The sequence below is a fragment of the Crocodylus siamensis genome, chromosome 8 (assembly GCF_052110815.1).
Source record: "Crocodylus siamensis isolate JL-2025a chromosome 8, ASM5211081v1, whole genome shotgun sequence".
Taxonomy (NCBI): Eukaryota; Metazoa; Chordata; order Crocodylia; family Crocodylidae; genus Crocodylus; species Crocodylus siamensis.
In genome coordinates, this window is record NC_143402.1 from 77,411,841 (window position 1) to 77,436,628 (window position 24,788).

The window sequence follows — 24,788 nt, forward strand, 5'->3', positions numbered from 1 at the left end:
TAAAGACAAAACTGTGAAGAAAGGGGGGAGGAGATAAAGCCCCAATTGTCTGCCCTGTCCTGCATTTCCAACAACACTGATGCATTCATCTGCGTCATCTTCCCCACAGCGGTGCCCACAAAAATTAGGTCCATTTTGTTTGTTTGTTTCTCTCCCTTTCCCGGCGGCAATGCTGGCCGAGCAGAAAAGGAAAGGAATCAAACCAGAAACAATTAACCGTTTGAAATCCGCTTTGGGGGGCATTCGTCCTGCTAACGCAAGGTCCGAGTGGCATGCTCGGGTAAGTCTTGCCCAGGTCCTCTGAACTAGTTTGCAAAATGCCAGGACTGGATGAGCTCAGAGATGACCCCACAGCCTCCTCGTTGCAGGAGGAGCACAGAGGCAGATGGAGCTACGTCGAATCCCCTTCCCAAACCGGGCCACATTTCGAGCTAACGTGCCCCTTGATTTTTAGCTTTAGCAATTGCACATGGCTTCCAGGCTGGGAAGGGGAACCGGTCCTGTGCTTGCGAGGGTGATTTGGCTGCCTACACGAGTCGAGCTTCCCTTTCCAAAGGCGGGCGGCGCGCTGGAAACGCTGCTTCCACTTATCAGATCAAAGCCTGCTTGTAACGTCAGCTGGGAGTTTTGTTTCTCGCACAGAAGTGTTCCAGCTCTGCAGAGATCTCTGCACCGAGCTGAAAATTAATTCATGCAAGTAACTAAATACCCTGCTAAATGCTGTGGTTTATCGCCCTCCTTGGCACATTTGGCTCGGTCCAGTTTCTTAAAACATAATAATACATGTATTTATTGGAGGGTTGCGTCTGACCCCACCACCCGTCCCACCCATCTCACCCCACCACCCCCCTTGTCCGGCTCCCCCTCCGGGTCAGGCCTATAATGAACTGCCATTCCTTTGGACAGCAAACTTCAAAACTTGCTGTCTCCTTGGCAACTTTGCATCCCAGGGGGAGGGAGGGGAAGATGGGCAGAAAATAAAGAAGGGGGCAGAGATGATGTCACCTCTGTGGGAGGCAAGCAGCCAATCGGCGGCAGGGAAGGTGAGGTCATCTCCTTCCCTCCCCCCATCTTTCCCGGAGTCGGCCCCATTCAAAACTATAGAAGTGTGGTGAATTGAAGCAGCAGCAAGGTCATATTGCCCCAACCTACGAAGGAAGAGAAAGGCCGAGGGGTGGAGGGGCGTGGAAGAGAGGAAAAAATTCCCCTCCAGCAGCCTGAATAGATGCTAATAGTCTTGACCGGAGGCATCCTCATAAAGATGTCATCAGCTTTGGCTCTCCCTGGTTCCCAACACAATGGGAAAGGGCTTGTGGGGTGGGGGGGAGGAGATTTATCCTTAATCCTCCCCTCCCCTGCCAAAAAAACATAAAAAAATCTCGTGAATGAAATGTCAGAAAGTTACCTCCCGAAGAATCAGGCGGCTAAGCGAGCGGGGAGGGGGGGACCGCTGCACGCCGCGTCCCCTGTCGCCCGCTCCTCGTTTGCTTTCTGCTGGACCGGAGCAAAGTGCAAGCACGCACAAAGCCTCCCCTTGCGGGGATCATATTTGGCGCAAAGCTGGACAATATTGTCGGAGAGGAGAAGGGGGGCTGGAGGGGTCTTGTTGTCCAGGCAATGAACACTTCCCGCTTGCTTTCTGCCAGGGACGGCCTGAGAAAGGGGCGGGCGGCCGTGCAGAGGGGGTCTCGATCTCCGGGGTGGGTATGGAGCTGGCCAGTGGGGTCCAGCTGGCCCCACCGTCTGGTGGAGCGCTTAAAACAACGGGAAGTTCAGGGTCGTCGTACTTCCAGCCACCCCAAACACTCAGAAATCCCAAATCAGGCTGCATGATTTCACGGGACAGAGATAAAAAAATAAAATAAAACCTCACGCCTTTTAAGAATAAGGTTCTTTTTTTTCCTTTCCCTTCTGAGACACGACGGCGCACTTAATCCCACTTTCCAGCTTTGCCCTGCAATTGTGGCGCCTGGAAACAGCTTTAATGAAGGCAGATAGGCTAGCATTTATTCACTGACTCCAGGAGCTGGGGCTTTACACCAGCATGTTTCATCATGAGACTTGCTGTCAATGCCAAGAGCTAGAGAGATGCAGTCCGAAGGCTCGTCTCAACGCTGCAAAACGCAGCGGTGGGGAGAAAAGGTCGCAGGTCGGTTTTGTTCAATGCCGGTCCCAGATCATGGTGCCCACGAGCTCCTGGGGATCCACAGGCCTGAGCCAGGTCCATTTGTGACCCTCGTGGATCACAAGTAGCTCAAGCAATCGGGAAAGAGCACGTTAGCCACAGTCCTCACCCGGCACCTGGTCCAACGACCGCTGCCTAAGACAGGCCTCATGAATTATCGCCATTCTACAGGTGGTAAAACTGAGATACAGCAACACACAAGCCCTAGTGCACCGGTTTTCAACCTTTTTGCAGTTGCAAACCCCCAAAACCGTTCAAAGGGAGGTGCTGATGGCTTTGAATGGTACGTGTGGGTATTCACATACTTCTGATGGATCATAGTCATCATTCATAGACCCCTCAGACATAGTGCACGGACCCCGCCCCCACCCCCAAGGGGTCTGAGGACCAGAGAAAACCATTGCAAGAGAGAAAGGGTCAGCATCGGGGTGCGGTGGTCGCCCGACAAGGGTAATCAAAAGCTGTGCTCAAGTGTAACTTTAAAGAGCAGGGCAGACATTTCATCACCATCAATCAACTCCAGCCAGGTTTCTCCTCATTAGCCCGGCTGTTGATTAAACACTCCGGTGAGCCGGCTGTACCTACCTGGCAAAGCGTGCATGAGCCTGCTTTGCTCCATTTCCCGGGGGCTTTCCGGAGAGCTGGACGATTGTGTCGCTGGGCTGCAGGGTGCCAGCCGGGCCTGCCGAAACCCAGCTGTCTCTTTGGCAAGGCACGCCGGCTGGGCCGCCTCTCGGCCAGCGCTATTCACACGGGCGAGCTGGTGAAAGGCAAGCCCCACCAAACCGTGCTGAGCTCAGCACTTCTGCAGCCAACTGGCTGGCAAGCACTGTGCCCAGCAGACAAAACGGATACGGGGTCGGCATACGAACACGGGGGGAACCCAACCGTGCTCCAGATGCCTGGTGCTGCACAGCAAACCCAGTAACAATCGGGTCTGCATGGCAAACCCAATAATAACTCCTGGTCCTTCTCCTGCCCCTCTTCCAGCTGAAAGCCCATCCACACGACACCCAGGAGCCAGCTCTGCTGCAAGATTTGGCATCCCAGTGAGGCAGAGACTGAAGCTGGCAGATGCTCAGGTCCCAGAATTTGTGCCCTTGGTCTGCAGGATTGAGTGGCTTTTCCCCAAATGACCCTCCACGGAGGGGATCAGCCACAGCTTTTACCCCTCCAGGAGGGCGAGTCAGGCATGCCGGACATGCTGGAGAGCTTGGTGGTGGGGCCACGCTTCTAGTTGGGCTGCTGACTTTAATATGCACAAGCCCCTAAATGCCAGCGGTACGTTTGCTCTCCTGCATTGACAAGGAGCGGACGTCTCCTTGCCCTAACGCTCGCAGCAGCACCCCGGTGCCGTTCCAGCAGCTTGACCCGGGCTCCCACCACCGCATTGCAAGAAAGATATTCATACAAACCAAAGGGACCTGTTTGCTTATCTCTGCCTAAATCCTCTCCACGGATGACAGGGCCAGCAACGGCTTGATTGATGCGGCCCCAGCTCCGTGCAGGTGAAGCGCACGCGGATTTGGTTCGCCTGTCCCTAAGTCGCACCACTTCCAAACAGCTCCCGGGGGCCCAGGGCACAGAGCAAAGGTCGTCACACACCGAGCCCTTTACGGAGAAGATTGCTGCTTTGAATCCAGCTCAGATGCACACTCAGCAAAACCGTTTGCAGCCAGATCCTCAGCTGGGATAAGTTGAAAGCAGCTTCATTCCCAGAGACACTAGTTTGCAAGACCTAAAAATCTGGCCCTCTGTTTGGGGGGAAATAGATTAACTACACTCATGGACCCAGAGGACAGCTCCCTCTGTGCAAAAATGAAGTTTATGTCCTGCCTATGGGGACTTTTTACCATCTTGTACCATCTACACTTTTCCCAGAGTCTGACTTTGATCCTGAAAGCCTGCAGAAAAGGACAATTTTCTTGTGATTTCCCAGTTGGTCTAAGAAAAGGTATCATTTTGGAACAAAGAGGACTAGCTTTTTGTATGTCTGATTAATGCAGGGGTATTCAGCCCCTGGCCCACAGAGCTTTCCACGGGGCCAGAAACTGGGCAGCGAGAGAGAAGTGGCAGCATTAATCCCCACTCCCAATGCCAACTTTCTAGACTTGTGGGCAGAAAGCAAGGCCCTGGATGCTAGATGGGGTGTGCAAGGCTGTGGTGGTGTGAGGCAGAATTTGGGCAGGCTACGACCCAACGCGGGTGGTGTGAAGTGGGACCTGCGCGATAACCTCATGGGTTTCGCTCGGGGACCGGTCCCGTGCTACCCATCCCGCCCGTGGGGCCAAGAGCTGGAGCCCCTCGGGAGTAGCCAAACAGCTGCTGGGGACAGATGTTCCAGCTGCTGCAGTTGCCGCCACCATCAGAAAATGCGAGAGGGGAAAGGCTTGCCCAGGCCACAGAGCTTCGCCAGGTCTCTGAAACGCAGCTTGGGAGGAGCAGGGAGAACGACTTTGCCTTTTCTTCCTTTTTAAGCGAAACTTTTACCCCCCGTCCCTGCTCCGCTGACAAAGCGAGCCGGCACCTGAGCGCATCCCAGCTCCTGGGTGCTATCCTGGGAAGCCCTGTCTTCCCTAGCTGCCGTTCAGCAAAGCCAAGGGAGGAAGAGGACTTGCTGGCTCGGTCCCGTTCCTGTCAAGCAGGTTTGTGCTCCTGTCCCACATGGTTACTGTTCCCATGCAACCCCCCCGTAGGCATCTCGGGGCATGTCCGGAAACGATTACAATCAGCTACAATAACGTTAGAGCTGCTCCAGAGCCCGGGCAATGCCGAGAAACACACTGTTCCTACATTTTATGAATGAGTAAACCCTTATGCTTTCTATAAATGTCAAGATAAATTACCTGTGGGCATTCCCCTCTGCACAAACAACCAATTTACTGCTGCAGGTTTTTTAATGGAGATATCAGCCAACATCACTCTCCCCTCCCCGGGGGGAAATAGAGGGGGCTTTACTCTTTCTAGAGCTCCAAGGATCCTCCCGTCTTCCCTGTCCACACCTGCAAATTTGCCTGGATGCAAAGACCCTCGCCGCGCATTCCCATGGGGTGCGTGCCCTTTGCAAGGAGTGAATAAAAGAGATCTGCTGGAGTGACCCATTTTAGGATTAACGAAAACCACAGGGGAAAGAACAAAAAAGGACTTCTCTGTGGGAGAGCGCAGGGTGTGTGCATCACCTACGGCAGCTCCCAGCACAAGATGGCTGGTGCACGGTGCTCTGAAACGTGGAATAGCGCTGTACGGAAAGCAAAACGCATTGCTGTCCCGAGCTCTGTGCACCAGGACGGCGGGGAGATTTCCTGCAGAATCCACCTCAGAAACCAGCTTCCAGTCTCTGGGATGGGAAACCCCAACCAGCACAAAATCAGAGTTAGGATTCAGATCCAGGGAAGTGTCAGGCTCCGACCTCAACCCCTAGCATTTCTTCTTTATATGCCTAGTATACCCAGACCCCTCTACCCCTAGCATTACTTCTCCCATAGCATGTGACCACAACCCCTAGCATAATAGTATCTTGATATGCATAATCCGCCCAGACCGTGAGACGCATCATCAGGGCTTACCCCACTTCTTGGGCCTCAGTTTACCCCTACTCACATCTTCTTCCATTGTGCCTGCACTTGAACCCATCTGTATGCTCCAAAACCTCAAAAAAAGGGCCAGAGGCTGTAACTTCACTGCATAAATTTCTGGTGCATAATGGAAAAATCAATTGCCTGTTCCAGACTTTAACCAGCTTGAGACCTGGGCTCAGCTAACACTGATATGCTGCTGGCTGTGTGCAAGGCCCTGTCGGGGAGAAGGTAGTAATAATGCTGATGAGAACTGCTGGATGGGAGCTGAATGCTACCATCCTTCCCTAGCACCAGCACGTGAGATTGGGAGAAACACTAAATTCAGTAAAAGGGAATCAGACAGACTCGGGTGGCCCCAGAAAAAAGCACGTTCCCTCAACACTGAGAAATACAGGGGTGTTTCAAGATGCATGTGGCCAAGTGGGGTATGGGAAGGCAAGCAAAGGCAGAAGCCAATTTGCAGAGCACGTCATTTCAGCATGAACAGCCCGAGGTTTGCATCATTGAGGCTATGCCTGCGAAGCATCATGCCTGATGGCTGCTGGTGGGGCTTTTCCCCTTGCCCTTTGCTCCTGCACACACACACATGCACGCGCACGCACTACTTCTTTGCCTGGAAAGAAGTGGGGGGAGATCCCATTATACCAGACCTTCTTCCAGACACCCCAGTAAAGGTCAAGGACTTTTGGTCGAAAACGAGAATCTTCTCCTTTTCCAGGGCCAGGCCTGGAAAGTTCAACCACCACATTCAGACAAAGACAGGGTGCTTCTATGACCTTTTACATCCCTGGATCCTCTGCTCTCACCAAGGCACAAAACCCAGTGTCTCATTTTGAGGATGTTTTCACCTCACCCGTCCCAATTCCATCCCTCCTCTGTAATTTGAGACTTATTTTCAGAAACATCGTTGGAACAGGGGCCGCTGCATTTAGTAAACATGATCCACGTTCCTTCGGCATTGATAAGACATGTCTAAAAATACATCCCAAGATAATGATCTCACAGATACACAGGTGTCGGCCTCCCTGTCACGGCTGAATGAGCCCTCAAGAACAAGGAAATGAGCAAAGCTCTGGTCTGCACCTATATTAATATGCTTTACTTTCATGAGTTGTAGCTGCAGGGGGTGGGAGAAAAGAAGGGAGGTGGTCCCACAGCATGCCAGAAGAAAAGGAGGTGGTCCCACAACATGCCAGAAGGAAGGGAGGGGGCCCCATAGTATGCAAGGAACAGGGAAGGAATCCCACAGCATGCAAAAAGGAAGGGAGGGGGTCCCACAGCATGCAAGGAGGAAGGGAGGTGGTCCCACAGCATGCAAGGAGGAAGGGAGGCGGTCCCACGGCATGCAAGGAGGAAGGGAGGCGGTCCCACGGCATGCAAGGAGGAAGGGAGGCGGTCCCACGGCATGCAAGGAGGAAGGGAGGCGGTCCCACGGCATGCAAGGAGGAAGGGAGGCGGTCCCACGGCATGCAAGGAGGAAGGGAGGCGGTCCCACGGCATGCAAGGAGGAAGGGAGGCGGTCCCACGGCATGCAAGGAGGAAGGGAGGCGGTCCCATAGTATGCAAGAAGGAAGGGAGGGGGTCCCACAGCATGCAAGGAGGAAGGGAGGTGGTCCCATAGTATGCAAGAAGGAAGGGAGGGGGTCACATTTTCATGTGAGAAGGGAAGGAGCTGGTCCCATAGCAATGGAGTAGGTTGTCATCACCTTTATACCAGTGTCCCTGTGTCTCCCAGCATCAGCTGGGCTGAGCAAGACAAGATATGGTAGAGAAGTCCGGACATCCTATAAGAAGCACCCTAGGTACGCCTCTCTCCGATAGACATCGAAGCAGAGTTCAAATACATTCCCTGTGTCAGTTCTTGGGTCACACATGACCTCCCAGCAATGCACCATGTGGGCTCCAGCCAGCTGCTCAAGCTCAAAGAGCATCTCCGTGAGCAGCAATAATTGGGTCGCTACTATACCCTGCCAGACCAGGGACCACACTGGAAGCAGGTGCAACATTTCACCCAGGAGAGGGCAGCTGCACACGGACATGGTCCCAATGCCCAGGCAATGGCACAAGTCATCAGTGGCAGGGTGAGATGCTCTGAACTCCACCTAGCCTTGCTGGGGACGCCTTGCTGCGGAGATGACGACACGCACTGCTTACTGTACACACACCCGAGGAATGCAATAAGAAGGGCAGTGAAGCAAGCACCAGGCTTTTCGAGCTGCCAGGTGGCCCAGCTGTGCCCCACACAACTATGTGAGAGGAGAGCCAAGCCAATTTTCAGAGCACATCATTTCAACATGACCTGCCTATGGTGTGCAATCCTGAGGCTACACCTGCAAAGTGTCACGTTCAACAGCTCCTGGTGGGGCTTTTTTTTTTTCCCATGCCCCTTCCCCCAGCTAAGATCTTTTCAGACTCCACTGGCTTCCTTCAGGCTCTAACTTGTCGGGCAGGCTTGCTTTGGTACTGTAGCTTATCCAAACATCTTCATCTCTTTCATAAATTCAATCCTTTCTTATCAGCCATCAGGAGGAAATGCAGAAGCTTTAGTGACTGAAGTGCAGGGAAGAGGAGAGCTTTGATTAACCCACTTACTCCTCGGAGGTCATTTGCAGTTCAATCCTTGTGGATTCACATGTTCTCAATCACGTAGTTGGAAACCGGTCCAGAGGCGAGGGTTTTCTTAATATTATTAACAAGGAGCCGGAGTGGAGAGGTGGGAAGTTTTTCTGGGAATATTCATCAGGAGACTCAGTTCAGTCCCGCTGCGTGCAGGAGTCTTGCCTCCCACGGCTGTATCGCTACTTCTGCTTAAAGCCCCAGTTCCTGGACTCATGGGACCATAGGAGTCTCTCAACTTTCATTTTTTCTCAAAACTGAAAGTTTCTGGGTCTTGCAGCTGGAATTTTGCCCTGTGACCTGAATGCAATCTGTGGGAACAAAAGTATAACCCCCCCTCCCCCCCCAAAAAAACCTTAAACATACCATTTTTACCATTTCTACAATTTTCATGCTGGTTTCATTGTCGAGTGGTTGCATTTGTGCCCACATGTATTCAGGGGATCATCAACCCATGATAGCATCAATCCTTGCAAGCGGCACCGTTAAGCTTGAAGCCAGCATGGAATTGGTTCCCCCCATCAGAAACACAATTGAAGGGGTGCTCATTAATTAGATGGCTCGTCCAACTAAGAGAACTGAAGCTGTGTCACATGGTCTATGTCACTAGCCAACTGGGGGAGGTCCTGAGGTGCGAATATCAACTAGAAATAATTGTATGATGGATGGCTCCAGACAAATACTTACTGGAAAGACAGGACAGTGGATGAACCAAAAAAAACCCCAGCATTTTTTTATTATTATTATTTTTTAACTGAGAATGCTTGAAAAAATAATCCAAGTCTTGGTTTGGAAGGATTTTTCAAATTGAATCACAGGGACGGGATGATTCATACAATACCAAGGACTTTAGGCGGGTTTGGAAATGAGAATGATCAAACGATAATCCCGCTGTCCTCAAGACACCCTGGCAACATTATCGGCCATGCATCCCTCCGCGGAGCAACTCCTGCAGCTGAGAACTGTGCCACCTCGCACGGCCGTAGGCTGTCGGCGCCATCACTGGAGACAGATAATCAAATAAAACCAAGTTTTTTGCGTCCCTGGAGCAGGCAGGAAATCAAGCGTCCGATTCAATTCCAACTGCTCAGTTCAACTGACTGAACTAAGATGCAGCTCTGGAGACTTGGGAAGGAAAAAAAGCATTGCAGTACTCTTTTGGCAAGCCCCAGGACTCGATATGCATTGGCACGGGACCCTTTAATCCTTCAGCCTCTGGGGAAAAGGTACGAGGAACCAACTGCAGCATCTAGCCAATGTTCAAGGATGCACTCAACGTTGCAAAGCTTTCAGTAATGCGGTTGCCCAGAAAATGCAGCTGGGCTGGATACAACCCAGAGCTTTTCCAGCGGGAGGGAGCTCAACTGATGGGATCCAGGCTCAGCGCTTGCTTCTAAAGACTTAAAAAGAAGACGTCCCTGACAACACGAAGCTTTGCTTAGCAGTGCAGATGCCAGTGCAGGCTGCAGGCAGCATCTTGCCACACAAGGAACCTTTTTCCTTCCTCTTTATTTTGTGGGGAGAGAAGGTAGAAGGGATCATCTCACCTCTTTTTGTAACCATGTCATTGCTCAGCCATGCCAGCATTGTGGGCTTGCAAACACTGCACACACGCTGTGGGAGCATCTCGCCTGCTATCCAGTCCTCACGCCTTCGTTGCATTAAACCAGGATCATCTTTGCCTGTTGAAACCTCCCCTTTTTGGAAGCCGGTTGGTCAGGACTGGTTTCCCATCAACCTGCTCCCAGTTCTGGTTCTAGGCAAAGTTTCACATTCCTCACCAAGCAAAGCCAAATGTGCTTTGCTAGAGTCATCTCCTCCATCAGCACAGCAGGGCTTGCCACTCGAGATCCCTGTTTTCTATCTGCAGCACTTAGATGGCACCTCTTGCAGGAGTCTCCAAGAGCCTTGCAGTCTACAATGCAACACCCCTGAGATCTAGGGAAATGCAATTATCTCCATTTTACGGATGGGGAGCAAGGCACGGAGAGAGGAAGAAAGTTTGCAGCAGAGTTGGGAATTGATACAGGGGTTTTCTGAGGCCCAGCACCCTTCTGCCTGGATGATCCTTCCCAAACCCGAACCTCTGCAGTCCACTCTCATTCCCATGCACAATGAATTTTAATTAAGCCAGCCACAGTGTCAAGTTCAAGGAGATACATGAATAAAAACTAGGCTTGCATTTACCTGAAGAACTGGTGTCTGGTTACCAGCCGCTAAATCAATAAATCATATACTGGATTTCTGAGTCTTGTAGACCCAACATCAACCTCCCACCGATTTTTTTTAGATGGGCAGGGGGTACCAGAAGGACCACGCTGTGCAAGGATGTAGCAGTTTAGGATAGGAAGCGAGGGATGTCGGGTACTTTGTTTAAACAGTCAGGGCAATGATAAGTGCATAAAATGCAATTAAGTGAGCTGGTATTCAAGTTAGCACCCACACGCGCAGATGCCGTGCAACACAAATAGCAAGCACAAATGAGCGGGTCCCCAGATCCACGTCTCCATCTAAAATTTCTCACTAAGCAGCCAGATCTGTTGTGCACATTTTTCCTTTGCAGTTGTATCTTTTGAGTCGTAGCTTTAGGGACACTGGGTTTACATCACTGGCTGCTCAAAGGAGGAACAGGTTTCCGTACGGGTAGAAGCCTGTGCAAGGTGAGAAATCTCCCCGTGATGCCAACAGCCAGCGCCATGCCCACAACTAACAGGGATTATAAACACCCCGGACTTGCCACTCTTATAGGCAACAATTTCTGTCTTCATAGCCTTTTATTCTCTCTAGTTACATTCCCAAAATTTTCCCTCAAGGAAGGATTAGAGTAACAAGTATTCAGTCCGTTCATCATAGCTGCAAGTGACTCCGTGGCTACTGGTCCCATCTCAAGCCCAGCTGAAAGACTGCTATTGACTTCAACAGAGGTGGACAAAGCCAGCAATGAAGACCTGATGAATCTCTTGCCTTGGTTTTGAATATAAGGTCTTTTTTTTTTTAGGTCTGCAAGACAACTGGGGTAACCTGACGGGTTTCCTGAAGCTCCGAGCTGGGAGAATGAGAATGCGAAAGCAGGGTTTTTGGTTGAAGAAGGGCGATTGTGCCCAAAAGTGTGCTAAGAACTTTTTTTCCGACTACTCAGTTGGTCTAATAAAAAATATTACATTTTCAACATGAAGGCAGAGCCCTGGAAATTATCTGTGCCTGTGCTCAAAGGAGTCTTAATGCTATCAGGTTTTAAAGTCAACTTCTGCTTCTCTAACTTCCCCCATTAGTCCTATGAGCCAGGTCCAATACCAGCAGCTCTCCTAAAAAGCTCTCCTCCTTCTTCTGGATCCTGGGTTATTCTTGGAAATAAGAAAAGGGGAGCACAAGCTGGAGAGGCGAGGGTCAGAGGGGTGACAGTAACAGGTGAAGAAGGGCCCTTCTGCGCCGTTGCCTCCCTGCGGACACCCCGGCAGGACGGGCGAGACGGCGTCAGGTAAACGGCACCACAAGCCACCTTGTCCCCCAAGGAGCTAACCAGACACATTCACTAAAGGAGATTTTTTTCAGAAAAAAGCCAGGTGGATGGTTCCTAGGATCGCCTGATGTCAATGGGAGTGCCCGCGTAGCTTGGGGAAGGGCCAGGCTCACCGCGGGTCTCGCCTGGGAGTCGCTGCAGCCGTTGCACACAGAAATAAACAGGGCGAGTTACCAGGAGACGGAGCCTTTCACCTCCGAGGCTCCACCTCGGTTCACGGACAGGTGGCAACGAAGGAGGAAGGAACGGGAGAAATGAAAATACCAAAACAGATCAGAAAGCACTTTCCTGCTCAGAGACAGAACGGCACTGCATTCGTTCCTCCATGGTGGCCAACAACTTGGGTCAACAGAGGGGCTTGGACACCTGTGCCTCCCTTTCCATTCAGAAATAAGTGCCCCTTTGCACCATACACAGCTCCAGGTTACAGAGGACTCCCCCGCGTACCGTGGCAATAGGTGCACAGAAACACCCCGGTCCCATCTAACCTCCAGCATCTCCCAGGCCAGAAATCCCCACTCGGAGAGTTTCCCAACAGCATTTCTGGGTGAGCCGCCGCGTCTCCTGGAGGAATAAATCAACCAGTGACTTCAGGGAGAAGCCACCTTGTCGCTGGCTGAGGGAGGAAGGGTGTTTTGAGGAAAGGGGGTGAAAAGAAATCTCTCTTAGCTGCCAGGAGGGATTAGACCCAGCTCTGCTTACTTGCAGGGCTGCTGCCTGCATTTTGCAGTTAAAACACCCTCTCACCCAGATGCACACCGGTGCATTTTAACCGTTTTCTTTGGATATCCCACAGCTAACAAAAAAAATGTGCATCAACCCAAGCATAAGGAGGGGACAGCCCACGTGCCCTGGCAAGAGAGTCCTGCCACTGCTGTGCGGTCTCAAATGCCTCGCTCCGTCACTCCTTACGCTCGCTCTCCCGTAGGTGATCTAGCCTGGCCTCTCCATCTTCGAGGCCTTTTCAGTTAGGCAACACACCACCTCGTAGTCCAGGAAAATTGGGGTCCTGGAAATACTCTGTTTTTCTTAAAAAGGAGGAGGGAAAAAAGCCTCTCATTCTTGAGGAATGATTAATTATCTGCCTTAGCAGTGTGTAAAATACCTCGCTAGGGCTGGAGGCCGGGCTGAGTTATTGAGTGAGAGCTCTCTGAAAGCTCCCCCCGCCTTGAGATTACATAGCGAGCTCTGCACGCCGAAAATTAAAGGGCATGTGAAAAAGGTAAGAGACACAACACGCCTTTTGTAAGAAAGAGGGTCTGGGACTTGCACAGGAATGAGGGGCTGGTTTCTTCAAATAGAAGTGTTTGCAACAATGCACAATTAAAGCAGATGGTGACCGTGTCCATGCAGGAAGTCTCTGCTTCGCAGGGCTCTCAACGGAGACTAAGGAAAGCTTGTTTCCTGGTAGGGATCCATCCAATGCAGAGACATGTTAAAGACATTTCCATCTGATGAGTAAATATATACCCACAAAGTGCCAGCACTAAGCGCTCTTCATCCTAAACCACTTTTCAGTGGTGATGGCGTGGGAGGGAGAGGTGAAATTATCCATTGTTTCCCAGGTGAGAAAACGGAGACGTCTGCCCAAAAGCTCGCAAAGAAGAATTTTTCCGACTACTTGAGTTGGTGTAATAAAAGATATCGGATTTACCCAAAGACCCTTGTCTGCCTATGTCTTTAGACCAGCATGGCTACAACCAGCACCCCAGATTTGACCGCTGCATCCTGATGACTCAAAACCTGATGCTTCTGAAGAGGCCAAAGCTCCCAGCCCCCTTCCCTTTAGAAATCCTGCACCAGGCTACATTAGTGATTCCTTAGTGAAACTACGACACCTAAGATGGCTCCAGTTTATAAACCAGCGCTGGTGATCCATGTTACTGTTGGGCCTGGGTACATCACTATATCCAGGGTACTCCACGGCTGAATTCGGGCCTCTGGCTGCCCCTAAATGCTTCCTTCTCTAAGTGAAGGCGCCTGGCTCGCGATTCCCAAGCTAGTTTCTATTATGCGCAAAGCTGAAGCTAAAAAAGTTAGGAAGTCTTAGTGCAGAGAAGCAGATCTCTGCTGAGCATCGCCTTGGTTGCAATACAGCAGTGCAAAAATATCCCACGCCACATCCTCCCAGCATCTTCTCCTCTCGGGTGATAGATGTGGCTGTGGTACCCAGCAAAGAGAAGAGTCTCCCCTGTGCAAGAGGCTGGTGTGAGACTTGGTTCCTGAAACAAGGAGCTGCCAGCTTTAGGTGTTTGTGTGTTTAAGAAAGCCCCAGTTTCTGGAGTCACGTGGAGACGTGAACACGTCAGCTTTCTTTTCAGGCACAAAAGCTTCTGCCCCCTCCCAGTAGCAGAGGAAAGCCTGAAAACATGAAACAAGCCCAGCCTCATGGCTTAAAGGCCAATAATTCAATACCAAGCACCTTCAATATGGGTTTTATTGTTGCTGCTGTTGTTTTTCATCTCACAGCTATTAGCTAAGTGTCCTGGGACCTGACTCAGGATTGTTGCCCCCTTGGAGACGACTTGGAGTATTAGCCAGGAGCAACCTGGATTCGAGCGAGTGATCAGGGAAACACTGCACAAGACTCGCATCTGAGCACTAATGCTAGCTTGTCTCTGCACAGATATTGTTACGGCAGAAAGTCACGACTTGCCAACAGAGAGCTGGGAAAGGAAAGCCAGGAGAAGAGGGCAGGGCACCGGAGAGAAACCTCAATGACGGAGGATGAAAAGACTCCAGAGGGTTGTTTCTTTTCTTTTCTTTTTTTCAAATGAACAGCTGGGGAGATGCCAACAGGTGTGGAGAGGCACTCGGTTTGGGCAAAGATGTCAACACCACAAGGGTGGGTAAAGCTAATAGCAACTGCCAGGCAATTAGCAGACCCATTCTGCCCTGAGGTCCACTGGCTGGGCTCCCTCCAAAATTACTGCTTCCCAAATGGCAGATACTTTTGGCTGCAGCCAAAAGACACGGCTTCCTGCCTCGGGTGCTTGCATGCGTGCTCTGCACGCTGCCAGAGCTGAGACTCTCGCACGGCTGCTGCGTGACCTCAGAAGAAAGTCCAGCTTTGCTTTGCCCTTGCAATGAAGATGCAAACCACTCTAGGAGATTTGCACAGGGCTGGACTCAAATACCATGCCCCTTCTTACTGCGGCTTTCTCGGTGGACCCCCCCGAGCTGCGAGATGTGTCGAGAAGACAAGGAAGCGCCTGCTCCTCGAAGGATACAACTGGGCGGTGAATAGTTGTTCCCCACCGCAAGAGCCAACTTGCTGGGACAAGCTGCTTTGGTGTGTTACTAAGGACAAGTCCACCTTTATTCCTGAAAACCCGGTCGTAGATGATCAGCTCGCCCCCCCAGCATGGAGACGGGCTGCTGTCACTAGGCCCTGCACGCCACTGACCCACGCACAGCTCAGAGGCAGCGCGGGCCAAGATGAAACACGGCCAAGTGGAGAGAGCGAGCGGCTTGAGCCTGGTGAGCACGATGCAGACGGCCGCTGCGATGGGAGTTTCTGCGGAAGGGGAAAACACCCTCAAATGAGGGATGCAACGTCAAACAGGCGTTGGTAGCAGAGGATGTCGGCGGCCAAGCAAACGCTGCACATCAAAGGCTGGGGGACCCGCGGAGGGAAGCCGCTGGGCTCCAAAGCTGTCAGTGCATCATCTTGCACCAGATCCCTCACCAGGATTTGTAGCCTCCTCCTACACGCCTGCCCTTATCCCGCTGCCTCTTGCCAGCCCTTACTTCGCAGAATCTGGGCTTGGCCCTGGCCTCCCCTCCGCCCCCAGGAGGGTGTGTTTGCTCCCATGGTGTTGCCAAAGCCTCAGACGGGGTGGGCGGTGACACCTCCGCCCGGCGTCCAGCTGCTGCAGGCCTCCTTTTACCCACAGATGACAGAGAGCAATAGCAACCGGGTGGCTGAGCAGCAGGAGGTGTGGGAAGACTGGACAAGGGATCTAGTCCTAGTCCAGAATATATTAGGCCCTGCAATACTACAGCAAGATGCTTGTGCTTCTGATGGGGTTGGATGCCCCTTGCAGAGACCAGTGGGTTCAGGGAGGCTTCACGTGAGTCTCTGCAGCTCTCTCTCTTTCTCCCACTTTTTGTATCCTGGTAGCAGGGAGCGAGACCGAGCACGTGCACATCCCGTGTGTTACCAGGGGCTCAGCCTGTGGGCAGGGGCTCTATTAGATGTCTCCAGTGGAGCTCCACGTGGGAAACAACGCTCACTAGCTGCAGCTGCTCCCCATCCCTTCCTCTGCCCAAAATATCTGCAATGCCAGCCTTGAAATAAATGCAACCCACAAAGTAAAGATAACCGTCCATGCAGGGAAGGAAAAGGGAAGTTTCTCATCAGCCTCGACCTGATTTAGCTCTCCAGGCTACAGAGCTGAGTGGCTGTGTATTGCCTGGAAAGTCAGACCAATTATCATGTCCACGGCAGTAGCACCTGGAAGATCCTGTCTGTCCCAAATGTCTCGAGACAGGTCTGAAATCAGGGGTGTGCTGGAGAACAAGGAAACACAGACATTTTGTTGTGAATTTGTAAAAATGGGCCCAGACTGGCCAAAGCCCCTACTCCCAGGGTGCAAAACAGCATCCCACACTGTCTGCTGAGAGGGCACACCTTACTTCAATGCATAAGAAAGACTTTTAAAGCATCTGGAAATAGACACGCGGTTGCAGCGAATGAAAGGGCAAAAAACGTGGTGTGTACATATGCCCACCGTGCCACTACCTGGTGCTGTGTGAACGTGGCTTCCATTTCGGGCAGTTACCACAAGCTACCTCCTGGACCAGAAGCACCTGGACCAGGTTCGTGTGCTGCTGGTCATTAGGGGAGTTAATTAGCCCACTGTTTCCAGGCTTGGACGCCTTTCCTCAAAGGAAGCTGGTTGCTTTGTGCATTTTGCTAGGCCCCATGACATGGGGGCATGGGGTGAGAGATCGACCTTTGTTGCAGGGATGAGTCCCCCGCGCTGATGACGCATGCCTCTGCGTGACTGTGTTCATGTCATCCAAGCAGTTGGTTAGGAGTTCCCTGAACTAAGGTCCTGTTTGACTTTCTAGTCCCCTTTGCCTAGCAAAACCAAATAAAAGCCACAGGCAGTCTGCTACGCTCCGGGACAAAGAGCCCTGCTGAGCATATTTGCAGAGAACAATTTGTTACTAAAGATGGACCTGAGCTGAGGTATTTGGATCCAGAAGCCCGGGGCTTGGTTCAGCCCCACTCCAGAAACAGGTCCCAAAGCACATATTTGAAAAGCCAGTGCCACCTCCTTTCCTTGGGTTTCACCGGGGCTGGGGCCCTGGGTGTTGCCGCAGGACCTGTGTCTGGTGACAGCCTTTCTGACTACAGGCTTTTCCCTCCAGGTAGCTCATCTAGCTTGCTGTACAACATGCCTGTCTGACAAGCCATTTGTTCACCCATGGGTTTTCCCATCTCCCTGCGGGAGCTCAGTTCAAAAGACATAGGGACCCAAAGCACAGTCCACTGCACTGAGCATCTGAACCCTGGATGCTCACGCACAGCTAGAGGCCGCTGACTGCCAAGCTCAGCAGAAAGCTGAGGAATTAGTTCCCTTCATTTCACCTCCCTGCAAGCTGCCACCCGTGCCTGGCCAGGCTGCGACACGGCTCTCCAGATCCTTCCCAGCTGGAGGACGCTGTGATAGCCGGCGCCTGGCTCTCCCCTAAGCCTATCATGTGCAACAGGCATTAAAGCCAGCAGCATCCGCCGCTGCGACCCCCCCTCCACTTTGCAAATCAGATTAAAACCCCGGAGTGGCTGGGGCCATGCAGGTTGTGGCATTGCAATTAAATCAGATTTATACTTTTTCTCCCCAGCCTTGCTGTTCCCCAAAGAAATTCTAATGTCTGCGGAGGTTGGCAGGAAGGGTGGGGGGTCCCTTAGCCTTCTGCCCGTCTAGTCAAGGGGCACAAACCAAGGAAGTCATCATTTTATTCACAGCTTACAAAAAACAAGCCCCACACGGAAGGTGAGCTCTCAGACCATTTCCAGAGCCCTCATTTGGATTTCACCTCTAATTTCACACGCGCACGTGATTATACTTGTAGGGCTACATGACTGAGCATGGACATTCATGTTGGGTTATAAACTGCCAGAACTGCAAGTTGGTTGCACGTATTCTTTCATAATCCGGTATTTTGGGGTAGAGGTGCAGAAAAACACCCAAAGGAATAAGAATTATTTTGCAAACAAATACGGAGAAAAAGAGCAGCGGGGTTGCGGGGTCACTTTTTTGGATCTACTAATATCCTCTTGGATCTCCCAATTGATAATAGCACCCCCCTGAAACTTTGGCTGGCTTGTGGCTTTGGTGGTTAATAAGACACAAAGCCTTTCAAACACCATGTCTTGCTTGCATCCAGCTGAAATGATCTGAGGCCCAGATTCATTACACTTCCTTGACAGCGAGCTGGATGGGTTGTAACCTGCAGGACAGGAATCACAACCCCAGCTAGAGTTAATCGACTTTTCAGGTGTGCTGGTATAACTACATCATGGGTTAGAGAGATCCTGGGAATCTCTAAGAGCAGGAGTACCGATTATAGTGGTCAATTAGGGTTTTTGCTTTGCTTTTTCTGTTTGTTCGTTTGTTTTTTAACTGTACAGCTTGAAACAGCTCCCTGTACAAGGCACAAGGTTTTTGCTGGTATACATGCATCTCTATGAAGGTATCTGCTAGCATAAAGCAACAATAATTGTGGAGAAGTGATTTTCTGTCACTCCCCAACCAGTGCTAGTATTCTGGCAAAGCTCAAATATGTCCCATCCTCCAGGTATTAAATGCAAGACTATTAAATAATCTTTGGACATAGCCCCTCGCTGTCTTCTGCTCAAGAGCAGCTCAAACCTTCACTCTTCAGGATGCTCTGAACCTTTTTATTGTTTTATTAAGGTCAGGGTGAGGAGAGCTGTTGTGTGGCCTTTGGTGCTGCCAGGGGCACTGATAGGGGATTGCACTGAAGAACTCGTTTTAGTTGGATATTCATTTTGTTGTACTTTTAAGGTCAGCTGTACTCATTTCATTGTGCTTTTAAGTATCCTGGTCTCCTACAGCACATGGATCAGATGCTCTTTGGTGGCATTTGGACAAGTCCAAATATTCCACATAAACAGGGCATCGTCACTACAATTGCAACACATCCCAACACATGGAGAGTGGCGGAAGCCGTCATCTGGAAAATGATACCGGCTGCATTTCCCCACCGGCGCTGTGCACACACCCTGCTAGGCACGGGAAGTCAACCTCCAAGGTACAGCACGCACAACAAGCAGCTTGCTTTTCCCAGCAGGATAGCCTGCAAGAGCTCGTTGCACAATGATGGTGCCAGAATGGAGAGCCCTGACCTTTTCCTTTCAAGGCAGGTAATCATCCACCAGCACTTCAAACCCCAGATGGGGGGACCTCGCAAAGCCCCGAGAGTCCGGCCCAGCTTGCTGTGGTGTGCAGAGAGCTGGCAGGCTGCTTCATGGAGGAAATGGCTCGCATTGCTTTGATGAGGATATAGGCAGACAAGGTTTTTTGCATAAATGCAATCTCTTTTATGAGACCAACTAAAATAGTTGGAAAAATTCTTCTTCACAAGCTTTCGGGTGCAAACACCCTTCTTCAGGCAGAGAGGAAGCATCTGCAGTTGCTGTGTGCTCTTTGATGAGGACAGGAAGGGAAAGCAGTGCCCAAAAAGACCACGGGAAACTCATCACCTCCTACAAAGCCTGGCAATAAATAACTAAGACAGGCATAAGCTGAAGAGAGATGAAACTGCAAATTTAACAGGCAAATACTTGCAAGGTCTTTTTTTTTTTTTTTTTTAAGGCCCTGGCTTGTTCGGTGAGCACCCTGTGCTCTCAGCATTTGGCACTCCTTGCCTTTCAGAGAGGGCTGCTTCTCAGCTGCAGTCGCAGCACCTCCTCTAGGGAAGGCTGTTTGCATGGGGAGCCTGCTCCAGACTGCAGTTAAGAAGCAAGGAGGAAGGAGGGGAGAAGAGTTATCTCTTTAATAAACTAAAACACTAATCAGCAGGCCACACACGCCTCAGCTGATCCTCCTCCCACAGCTAGATCCACCTCTCCAAACTCCATCCACCACTGGGCATCTCCTTCCCATCCCAGAAACATTTTTTTCTCCCCCAAGGCACAGGGCAACGAAGGAAAGGGCTCCACGCAAAATACCTCCTTTCTTCATGCCCCCTTTACATATGCGTATGGCCCATTTTCCTTCCAAGACACAATTTTCCAGAACCCCATGAAAGGCACAGAGAGAAAACCAGAAGGAACAAACGAGACTGCAAGGCAAAGGAGAAGAAGCAGGAAAATGTGGTGCAAACACAACATGAGCAAGCTGGCCAAGTTATGGGGGAGCACGGCCATGCCAGAAGAGAGGTTGCAGATACAGGTGGCCCTGGATAGGCTGGGAGAGCTGGGCAGACCCAGATGAAGTTCGGCGCTCAGAAGTGTAAGGTGCTCCATCTGGGTGCAAACAGCCCCCGGCATACCTGCAGGTGCGGTGGCAACAAGTTGACTTGCACCCCGGCCCAAAGGGACCTAGGGGTAATGATCAACCATCGCCTGAGCACGAGCTGGCAGGGCGAGGCGGTGGCACTCTGGCATGCATCAACCGTTGCATCTCATGCAAAACTAAGGCAGCGATACGCCCGCTGTCCTCCGTGCTGGTGAGACCGCAGCGGGAGTACCGCGTCCAGTTCTGCGCGCCGCGTTTCAGCAAAGACTTCAGCCTACAGAAGAGCAGGCTGAGAGGGGACTCGGTAGCAGCCTCCCGCTGCATCAGAGGAGTGCATCAAGGGCTCGGTGAACAGCTGTTCACCAGGGCACCCCGGGCAAGACCAGGAGCAACGGGTACAAACGCCTGCAAAGCGGCTTCAGGCTTAATACCAGGAAAAACTCCTTCAGTCAGGGTGTCTGGACTGTGCAATAAACCCCCTCCAGGGCTGGTGCAGTCGCATACCCTGGAAGTCTTCTAAAGGAGACTGGACAGCCACCGCTGTGGTCACTTGACCCCAGGTGGCTTTTCCTGCCTAGTGCAGGGGGCTGGACCCCATGATCGACAAGGTCCCTTCTGGCCCCGGATAATCTCTGAATCTATGCCCACCCCTGGGTTGTAGAAATGACGAGCTGATTAAATCCCAAGGAGCACAAGTGAGATGCTATTCCTTTGGTAGCCAGGACACAACAGGTTTAACCACATCTGCCACTGGAAATCATTATGTGGGAGAAAGAAGAGCTGGATAGGCCACAGCTCTTCCCCTCCACTCTATTCCTTGAAGGCCAATATGGAAAAGTCTTCTGTGAGCTGATATGTGAAACAGCTGAGGTCCTGTAGAAAGGATCCCAAGCATTAAGAGAATTCAAGAGAGAATTGAGGCTGGAGTTTTTCACGAGAGCCTCAAAAATTTAATTAAAAATTTAATTGCAAGTGAATTTAATGAGATAGAGATGCCCCCTCCTTCAAACTTCCCAGCCTAGAGTCTTTCTAGACCCTGTTTTGAGGCAGCCCCGTAGGATTAGACTTGCTCAATTCCTGGACGCTGGCTTGATACTTCTGCATTGCATCTCTATATTCCGCATCGCATCTCTCTATATCAAAGGCTTGATACTTCTGCATCGCATCTCTCTATATCAAAGGCTTGATACTTCTGCATCGCATCTCTCTATACTCTGCATTGCATCTCTCTATATCCCGCAGGGCTAGTTCATAAAGAAAACCTGGGTATCTAAGATGATGTCCAGAAATAATATGAATCTTGTTTCACTAGGAGCTGCTTGTATTGAGGATGCACCTTGAAGCCCCGCGCGGCCTAAGACCCCACTGTGTTAAGTGCCTGACAAGCAAGACAGTGAGACGGGCCACTGCCCAGAAAGGCAAATCCCTTCATCAAATGCTGCAGCATCAGCAAGGGCCCAGACCCACAGCCCTGGAGCCCCGTAGGAGAACTGGTACCCACCTGTGCCCCACTCATGCTATACGGGGAAGGACACGGCCACGGGTCTCACTGCCGCAGCTCAGCGCTCGCCATTTCATCCACCTTGGCTTCCCAGGATCTCCCCCTCCACGCAGTTTCCATCTCTTATTGCTCCCCACAGTGCAGACAATAATACCGCGTTTTATATGGAAAACACTAAAATGGGGTAACACCTTTTAAAAAGATATTTCCACTTTGCTGCCTGCAACCAGGCTTCGGCCCTTCCCCCGCTCCCTCCCGCTTGCTACCAGACTTCTCCTCTGAGCCTCTAAGCCTGTTTAATTGAAAAAACGTGATTTAGGCTAATTGACAGCAGATGAGTTACGCTGCAAGAAAGCAAGGGAACATTTGCTCAACATGATTTACGGCCGCAAAGCATGACCTTCGCTGCTCTGACATCTCGCTCGCAGCCCCGCTGCCAAAAGAGCTCGGCCAGGGTTAAAAAAAAAAAAGAGAGAGAAAGAAAAAGAAAAAGTAATTAGCGTTTAATTTTTCAACAATTTTTTTTTACCTCCTTTTTAATTTGCTCAACATAAAACTGTCCTTGAATTTTTACAGCCTCCAAAGCTGGAACCCGGTCTGGTCCTCCTTGCTGGTTTTAATTAGGGCGAGACATGTCTGGCACATTAAATTAGACCAGGGAAAACGAAGCCTAAATTTCAGAAATGTTTTGCTGTTAGAAGCACACGTCTAATGTTGGGCAGCCGGCGCAGCGCGAAGAAACCCCCGTGCTCCGGTGCAAAGGGGCAAGGCATCGGCTCTCCAACCTGCCCTCGTTGGAGCCAGAGGGTTTGGCTTCTGCTAACTGAAGATGGGCCCCAAACACGGCCCGGGGATGGAGCCGAGGTTTTCCCAGGGGAAGGGAATTTGCTTCTTTCCGGGCAAACGGGGAAGAACAAGCAACAGCCTTCAAACCCTTCCTTGCCGACCTGCTTGTCAGCTCATCGGCATTTTGGAGCTTGCTGTAGCGCCCTGCGGGGCCCTGGCCTCCATTCCCAGCCAGGAGGCACAGGGCAGCATGCACGCGACCGCCAAAACGCGCTCCCGAAGCCGACCAAAATCCTGCGGCGACAAGCCGGGGCTGTCCTGCAGCCGCGTGGGTCGGCAGAGGGATTTTACAAATTGCAAGGTCGGCGCTGAAATCTGTAGGCGCCAAGGAGAGAAGGGAAGGGAAAGGGAGACATCCGCCCTAACGCACAGCGTCGTGGGCATCACCCGGCTTCCGAGTGCCGCGGGATCCAGCGGTGCAGAAGGGACCGATGGCGGGTGCAACAGGAGCAAAATCACTACTTCCCGCAATCTGCAGCAAGCAGCCAAACGCCAGCCCGAGGTCAGCTGGGGAGATGCCAGCTCGCGGGGGCACAGTTCATGGCGCCAGAGAGGAGGCTACGTCTGTATCGTGAACCCCCAGGATCTGCTTGTCTTCCCTGGCTGGGACCAGAAGCCCAGGGAAGTCGGTCAGAAAACTCCCCTTGACACCAGGGCGCTTCGGACTGGGCTGCACCCCTTTATCGGGCATGTGGCAGAAGGCCTTCGAAGCCCCTCTGCTAGACGCGTCGTGGTTTATGACTATTCAGCTGGGACTGGTCTAGTCGGGTCCCAAGGGGAGGAAAGGCGGCGGGGGCCTAGCAGCTCTGCTCTCCTCCGTTGCAGGAACGCCCCAGCCCATCACGGACGTCGCAGCTGCTGGCCTCTGGGCCCGGGACGGCTGGGCATCGCCTCCCGGCAATCCGCGCCCGACCCCACGGCATCGCCGCAGCGCTCCTCCAGGCGCCTGGCGCCGCGGCGCAGGGCAGCCCAGGGGATGGAGGGCGTCCAATTCGGCTCCGCGCACATGGTAGTTAGTGCTCTAAAACCCGGTAGTTATTACAATTAAAAACATTACGGGGGAGCGTCTCCCTAGGAAGGCACATTAGGATTAAAATAAATTAGGGCCGTCGCCGTGGCAACGGAGCAGCCGGCTTATGCTCTGTGATTATTTTCAAGGGTGATGGGGGGAGCGTGTTTTTTTGCAAGCGCCGGTTAATGGGACTGCGAAAAGGGGGAATTCGGCATCTTTCCCCTCCGGCCTGTTAACTCTTTGGGGAGAGCTTGGTCGGGTGGTTCCAGCCAAGGGCAGGAGATCGGAAGAGACTCCTTCAAAATCCTCTTTCTAGCTCTGTGCCCTCATCAGCGACCATCAGTAAGGGGCCATGCCGCCTGCTGGGACCCTGGGCCTGTACGGGTGCCCACACGGGTGAACTAAAACGTATCGGCTGGAGGCCGAAACGCAGATGAACTGCTGTCAGAGAGGAGCGGCCAAAAGCAATTCTTGCTCCCTCCCCAAGGATCTGCGCATCCCGCAAGTGTCGTGGCCCAGGGATCCAGGAGTTGGAGTCACATTCAAGCCATGACTCAATTCTGGATCCTGAGCCGTGGCACTTGTGGGCTATAAACAGAAATCAGGAGGAAAAATTCCCCTGGGCCTGGGTTGGTGTGGGAGAGGGAAGACGAACCCCATGCCCCAAGGAGCTGGCCGTCTCTTGCTGCAAATAGTTTGAGATTTCTATGGGACCGATGGCGGGAGCACTAGGAGCACACCTGGGTGTCCGCACGAGAACCCGCCGAGACAAAACCCAGAGACTGGTACTTTAATAATGCCTTTCCTAGGCAAACTGTCCCAAACTGGCTCCAGTCCAGGCAGCATGGACCCACACAGCAGAGCTGGGCCATTTTGCATGGCAATGAGATGTAACACGCCAAATCCGATCGATTGAGGCGGCAAAGGATTAGACTGTGGGTCAGGGTAGCCAAGCCACAGGCTCCAGAAGGACCCCTGAATGTTTCTGGGTAGGGGAGGTCCAGTCCTACCCTGCGAGGGGTCTCTTCTGTGCCC

General features: G+C 51.9%; 1 long non-coding RNA gene across 1 annotated transcript in view; it reads right to left on the bottom strand.

The window, feature by feature from the left end:
• LOC149859099 (uncharacterized) overlaps positions 1-22,047 on the bottom strand; it is a 128,566-nt gene extending 106,519 nt beyond the window's left edge. The window contains exon 1 of the long non-coding RNA XR_016443763.1: positions 21,896-22,047. This is a non-coding gene — a long non-coding RNA (uncharacterized LOC149859099). The remainder of the gene's footprint in view (positions 1-21,895) is intronic.
• Positions 22,048-24,788: the final 2,741 nt, after the last annotated feature.